The sequence below is a fragment of the Geospiza fortis genome, unplaced genomic scaffold, assembly GCF_000277835.1.
Source record: "Geospiza fortis unplaced genomic scaffold, GeoFor_1.0 scaffold29, whole genome shotgun sequence".
Classification (NCBI taxonomy): Eukaryota; Metazoa; Chordata; class Aves; order Passeriformes; family Thraupidae; genus Geospiza; species Geospiza fortis.
In genome coordinates this window covers 4,476,523-4,484,022 of record NW_005054349.1, presented here as the reverse complement: position 1 = coordinate 4,484,022, position 7,500 = coordinate 4,476,523, and the positions used below count along the sequence as shown (strand labels likewise).

General features: G+C 47.8%; 1 protein-coding gene across 6 annotated transcripts in view; it reads right to left on the bottom strand.

Moving 5' to 3' along the window:
- The window catches only part of LOC115948130, a 69,294-nt gene that overhangs the window by 58,636 nt on the left and 3,158 nt on the right, over window positions 1-7,500 (bottom strand). The gene's annotated exons all lie outside the window — the stretch shown is intronic.

Genomic DNA, 7,500 nt, shown 5'->3' with positions numbered 1-7,500 from the left:
GAGAAATTAAAAGAAATTTGAAGAAAGGAAGGAAAATACATACGTGGCAGGACGGGGAACTCTAAAAAGTCTTCAAAACTTTGCACAGGGGCACTGGCAAGGAGCTCAAAGTGCCCAGCCCAGCGTGGGGGCTCCAGGGGGAGGTGGTGGGTCAGGAGCGGGATGTGCCCAGCTGTGCCAGGGGTGTCTGGCAGGAGCCCCCCACAAACCCTGCTCAGGAGACACCCCACAAACCCTGCTCAGGTGGCCACGAGCTGGGGCTGAGGCAGGAGCTGGGGCTGTGGCCACTTCCAGGCTCATCCTGAGCCCTCCCCTGCCTTGGAAGGGCTAAAACACTCCAGAGCTGCTGCACAGGACGAGGCGCCAGGCAGGGTCAGCAAGGGCTCTGGGGGTGTCACATTTTGGGGGTTTAGGGCTGACGTGGCTGAAAGGAAATTTTAGGAGGACAGGCATGGTCAGGTTGTAGTCAGGGAAACAGCAAGTTCAGGATGGGCTCAGGCTGAATTCAGAAATAGCTGGCTGATGGTCGCTGTGCCAAAGTCCCCACTGAGGATCTGCGGCACCTCTGGGCACAGGGATCTGCTGCCTCCTCATGGGTTCTCCCTGCTCCCACCCTCATCACATCAATTTTGCACGTGCTGCACATCCAGGGCATGTTCATTGCCAGGCAAAACCACCAAGGAAGGACAAGGATCTTCCAGAGGCTTTGATTATTTCAAACATTACCCAAAACCATTCTGATGTCACTCACGCAGCCTTTGGTGACGCTGCACACATCCTCTGCTCCTGTCACCCAGCCTTCCTCCCCAGATTTCAGCACCACCCTGTGCTGTCAGTGATGCCAACTCAAGGTCCAGCCCCACGTTCTCCTCTAATCTAATTTAATCTAATCCAGCCCCATTTCTGCTGACACAGCAGAATCTGCAGAGATCTCCACCTCACCCACCCCTTCCACCAGACCTTTGTTCCCTCCAAGGGCACAGGTGGCAAAGCCTCCCTCAAACTGCACCCAGGGCTTCATCAAGAGATGCCCATGGACCCCAAGCACACAAGGAATCAACAGTCTTTTACCATAATCACGCTGCAAGTAATTGAAAATCAGAATTACCCATGTGGCTTCTCTACATAAAAAGTGATCTGCAACCCTCCAAATCTGAATTCCAAACATGTTCGTGCGAAACATTCGAAATACAAAATGCAGCTCCAGCTCAGTCCTTGGTGGATGTCAGGCACGGCTGGAAAACTATTGCAGGTGTTATTTTAAATGAAAAAAAAGTGAAGGGTGTAATAAGAATGGAGGTCAAAGCATTTCCAGACTTGCCAAGGGTTAGATCTCACCAACAGAGTAAAATATTTAAGCTTTAACAGAAAGCTATAAATGCAAATATATATAAAATGAAGCATAAAATAGGCTTCTTATAGAAATTCATCTCTCCTAACATGAACAGTACAAATATTTCACAACATGTCAAACCCACTGTATCTGTACATTCATGCTTTCCTCACTCCTGGCTCTACAACCACATAGAAATGTAATTTAACAGCACTGGCAACAGTTTTCCAATCTTGGGGCATGGAACCTTTATCCCAAGGACCTGGTTAACAAATGGCAATAAATGTAAACAAAAGGCAGGAGGAGGAGACAGCAGCAGAGGGCTCAAACCCAGCCCAGCTGCCCTCACCCTCAGCCACCCCCCAAAATCACCCCAGATCCATCCCTGCAGATCGAGCTGCCATGTGGCTGTTTGCTAAAACAACATCTCACTCTGCTGTGGAAGAAATTCAGCCCCTATTCCTCTTTAATATTCATATGGAACAGAGCTACATTAACACTAAGTTTTAATTTCAGAAACATTCTGACATTTACCGAGAACAGATTCCAGCCCTGGTTTCACACCAGGGTTTTTTTTCCATTATCACTGTTATTACTGGTATTAGTATCACTGCAGAAGTGATTAAAAGGTCCTGGATGTCTCATTAAAATAGTCTGGATCTACCTCCCTCTTCAGCACCAAGATACAATCTGTTGTTTTATAAATGGGAACCATCTTCCTGGAAATTAAATTTGAAGTATTGCCTGTTCCTCTTTTCCTTGTGAAATACTGGCACTTTTTGCTGTTTAAATTGAATGTAAGAAATATTCTAAATATTTGAAGCAGAGGGAAAAATAGTTATTACTGAATGCTGAACGTTCCCCAGATCTACTCATAAAATGTGAAAATAATAAAAGAGCAGCAACAACTCCTCAAAACTCTCAGGGAGGTTGAGGAGAGAGATCCCTCATGGAAGTCAACAGTTTTGGCCCCTACATCTATTTTCAGGTGCTCATTTCAGCACAAGCTTATGATTTTCTGAAAGGGTTGGTTTAGCTGCAATTTTGGAAAAAGGCATTGTTGTTTCCCGAGGCAGTTTAAGTACAAATGTTTGTGTCTCAGAGCTCTTTTCCATATCCTCCACTAAATAGGAATTCAAAGAGTCTTAGGCGCAGATTAAATGCTTTCCAAAATCAATTCTAGGCTGGCACAGAAGTCAACCAGTCTGACCTCGTGATTACAGACTAAACACTTCCTTAGGAAGCAAAGTGGAGAAATATTTCATGTTTCAGTGATTATTTCAGATAGCAGCACCACAAATAAAAACGAGGAACCACGGCAACATTTTTAAAAGTTTATCAAGGGATAATTGCATGAGGAATTAAAAGAGGGGTGGGATATTGTAGCATTAAAATCCATTAACAAAGGGGAGTATGCAATAAACTGCTCATCCAAACTCTAAACAGGCACTTCGGATTTCGTGGAGTTTTGAGAAAAAAGAGAATCATATAACTCAGTTTCTACCTGATTGCTCTGATATTTTTACTTCTGGAACCCTGATCTCAAGACACAAAATGGCAAAGAAAGCAGCAGTGAGATATGTACTTATTCTAATGGCTAAGGAGCTCTTCCAAACTACCTTGGGACTGATACAAAAATAGGCTCCTTCAGCTCCATATTCCTGAGGACAGAGCTCAGATTTAATGCCCAAGTACTCCTGTGCCTTGCCACAGCATTTTTATTTTCCTTCTTACCAGTGTCAATAGGAGGGTAACCCCAGAGCTTTCACATGAGCGTTTGCCTTGGTTTGATCCTCTAAATGTGCCACCCAGCAATTAAATCCAGTTTGTATTTTTAAAGTGCACATGGAGAACTGCTCCACGCTGAGCCAAACTGCCTTGCGTTTGTCTCCACCATCTCTCAGTTCTGGGAAATCCATAAATTCATTTGTCAAAGGTAAAAATGCTCCAGCAAAACTCCTTCTAAATCTTTTGAAATGGTTTGTTCAAACTCTTGACATAGCGTTTTGCTCTAAACAAATTTCTAGACAACCCTGTGATTTTCCATCTCAAAATATACTGTTTCCCTGCCACGAAACTGGAACAGAGGGTCTGAGAGAAAGGAAATTATTAAGCATTCTAGTGGGTTTTTTTCCAACAAAAACTAAGATAGAGGTCAATGAATAAGTATGTGCAGGCTGGAACTTAAATCCTCTGGGGTGACTGTAGGCTAATTAATAATTAATGCCAGAGACATGGTGTTTGAAATGCAGATGTGATAACTGGAGGCCTGGCAAAGCTGTTCAGAGGAAGCAGATTTGGATGCTATGGGGAATAGGCACTCCCTTGCCGGCTGGCTCTGAAAGCAGACCTGGGTGCAAAGCAGGGCCTATGGTTTAGATTATATTCCCCTCAGCTGTTAATTACCTGAACCTACTTTGAAGTTTTTCTCTTTTTATCCTCTGCATGAAAAGAGATTGGTTCAGCCAAGGGACTTGAAAAAATGATCAAATACATGGAGTAGAGGAGGGGAATAGAACTTCAGATATAAAAAAAGATAAGGAAGAAAAACACTCAGGGAAACACACAGGAACATATTAGGAAGTGCCCGAGTGTGGCTCAATGTTTCAAGCGGGTTGTGCTGCTCTAAGTTATTTCAGCCATTAAGCAGAACCCCCCCGTGCTTTAGGAATAGATTTGTTAAAAGGGATCTCTCTCTGTATGTATAGAGTTTACAGTAATTATTTGATGAAAGTACCATAGGTGATTTCCTATGCTATTTTTAATTCAATAAAGTCATTTAAACCTCCTTGTGTTTGGGGCTATTTAATGAGGTGTGCAACATTAGCAGAATCACCAATGAGCTGTTACTACAAGTATTCAGATTTTGCTAAAAAACGCTCATTTTTAGCCAAGGAAGAGACAGGCAGGGGGTGGGCTCCTGGCTGCCACTGCAAGGGAAGGGGGCAGGTGCTCTCAGCACCGCGGCTCCTTGGGCCTCCGGGGGGCACCTGAGGGCACCTGAACCATTTTCACAGCGAGTGGGGAGCGGGTGGGGAGGCAGAGGGGTGGGAATGAAGGCTGGAGAGGCAGGGGTGATGGGGAGAGAGAGGCAGGGGTGATGGGGATGAAGATAGAGGGACACGGGGTGATGGGGATGAAGGCAGAGGTGGGAATGCTGGTGGCGAGGCACAGGTGATGGGGATGAAGCTGGGGGACACACACAGGTGATGGGATGAAGCTGAGGACACACACAGGTGATGGAGATGAAGCTGGAGGGGAGGCATAGGTGATGGGGATGAAGCTGGGGGACACACAGGTGATGGGGATGAAGCTGGGGGACACACAGGTGAGATGGGATGAAGCTGAGGACACACACAGGTGATGGAGATGAAGCTGGAGGGGAGGCATAGGTGATGGGGATGAAGCTGGGGGACACACACAGGTGATGGGATGAAGCTGAGGACACACACAGGTGATGGAGATGAAGCTGGAGGGGAGGCATAGGTGATGGGGATGAAGCTGGGGGACACACACAGGTGATGGGATGAAGCTGAGGACACACACAGGTGATGGAGATGAAGCTGGAGGGGAGGCATAGGTGATGGGGATGAAGCTGGGGGACACACACAGGTGATGGGATGAAGCTGAGGACACACACAGGTGATGGAGATGAAGCTGGAGGGGAGGCATAGGTGATGGGGATGAAGCTGGGGGTAGAGCCCGCCCGTTCAAAGGCGAAACTTCCCAGCAACTTCACTAAAACCCTTTGAACCAGGGGGAAGACAGTGGTATAATAATTTTTTTTTTCTAGCTCTATATCTTTTCTTTCTTTTTTTCTTTATCCCTGCAGTAGGGTGAAGCAATCTCTGATGAACTCAGAGCTGGCTGTGTTTAAAAATTAATTCGAAAATGCCCGTCTGCAAGGCGCAGGCGCCTCGCGTTTACACCTATCACCTTGGCATCGCGGCGCAGCTTCTCCTCCTGCTGATGTGGAGAGCCCACCTCGGCCCAAAACAAAAACTTTTATCCATTTTTCTCTTTCCCAGCACCGTCTTTCACCGTGACGTAAGGAACACGCGGCTGTACTACAGCCTTACGCATAGGTGTACACCTGGGTGATGCTCTGGCTGCTTGGAGGGGGAATTCCCGGTGCCGCCGGGTTCTCCAGCCCTGGGACAGTTACCTGCGGATAAAGCATCCAGGTGAAGGGATGAGTCCGTCCCGGGGTGGAAAATGCCTCGATTCCCACCAAAACGGGCGTGGGAAGCGTCACGGGCGTGGGGTGGGCCGGGAGAGCCACGCCTGGGGGGAGAGGGGCTTTTAATGGAATCACAACAGCCACACGGCTCCCTATTAAATCCTGCTAATTTTCTAGGTGAAGGCTGTGAAGTGAATGTGAGGAAGCATTAAAAGGGAATTGAATTTGCATTCCTTATGCTACAGGCACATGTTTACATGACCTTTAAAACAGAATTAAAGCTGTATCATCAGCAGCTGTAGGCAATTCACATTACTAAGGCAATCAAATCAGAAGGCTAAACTAACTATAAAACATAAATTAAACTGATAGAGACTCATCCTAATTCACTAGGTTTACTTGCAATTTACTTATCCGCTACTAGTAATTTCAAAACAGTTTGGAGAAGAGGCAAATAGGAAATACTTGGATGTGGCACTTCAAGAACGAGTTGTCCGAGGGGGAGAGCCGGCTCTCCCGGGGTTCTCCATCAGGGAGCGCGGGGATAACACGGGCCCCTAGAGCTCCACGAGGGGACTGCAAACTGATACCTGCACGGCTAAACCCCAGCTCTGTGGGTTGGCTCAAGCCCCTCCCGGAGTCCTTTCCTCTCTGGAGGACCCTCAGAGACGCGGTTGATTTTTCTAAAATATGAAATAACTCAATATCCAATACAGCTCGCGTTGCACCGCTGCCTTCTGCCCCCTCCCCCATCCCCAGAGGGACACTTTCCAATGTCTGAAGCGCGGTAAAAAAAACCCATAAAAATCGATAGCGCCGGTGATTTCATTAAAAGTTTGCAGAGCGCCTTTGCCCGTCTCCGCTCGGGCGGAGGGGGGCGGGCCCCGGGCACCCCCTGGCCCGGGCAGCCCCCACTTTGATTTATTCCCATTTATTTCCCGCAGCCCCCGGCACGGGCAGGGCAGGGAGGGGAAGGGATGCTGCAGCCTCCAGAGCCTTGCACCGGCACTCTGCTGGGCGGGGGGGAGAGAAAAAACCTGCTGGGGATGGAGCGCATGGAGCTGTGGCAGGGGCTGTTGGGGATTTTTGTGGGGGGGACGACACCCAGCCTGCCCCAGCATCACCATCCTGCACCGCCCAAGCTCAATTCACGAAGGAAACATCTTTTAGCAAGGCAGCCTGGCCTGAAAGTTCATTTTTATAACAGCTTTGGTTGGCGCGATCTGAAGGGAGCGGGGAGGAAACTTTCCAGAGAGCCGTAAACATACGAAAGTCTGTGAGAAAACCAAGAATTAGCAGCAGCATCTACGTATTTATAAACGTAAATCTAGGGATGACGAGGCGCTTCAAAATGCAGGAGGCGTTTCAATCCCTCTGCGAGATCAGGAGCATCGCTGGATGCTTTGCACGCCGACTGCTACAGCTGGAAAAGCGTATAGTTAAATAAATAATAAATAAATAAATGAAAGGGAAAACACAACACATGAACCCAAACCCCACATGGAAATTGCTCGGTAAGCTACCAAACAGCAACGCAGGTATTTGTCATCCAAGGAACAGAGCGATTTGTCTTCAGTGTCTCATTAGTCAACAGAGGTTAACTAGCCAGTGCTCAAATCCAACCCATTCTCCTTTAAACATGTCTGAGCAGAATTCTGTCCGTTCGGGAACTGTATTTGGATTATTTCTAAAGCACAGGCGGGACGGCCTCTGCGGTGGCAGGAGCTGGGGGTGCCCATCTCTGAGCGCATCCCCCCGTTCGCTGGGAGAAGCTTCACCGGAAAATAAAAAAAAAACAACAACAAAACACAACCAACGACCAAAAAAAGCACGGGATTTCTGCCCGGGATGAAACCAGCGCGTTCTTGTCATCACGCCGGTTTGGATGGCACGGTGAGGAAAGTGCCTACGTAGAAGGGAAGGGGTCGGCATTGTTGGGGCTCCATTAACTCCGTCCGTGACCCCGGAGCCGCCGCGCACCGCCCGA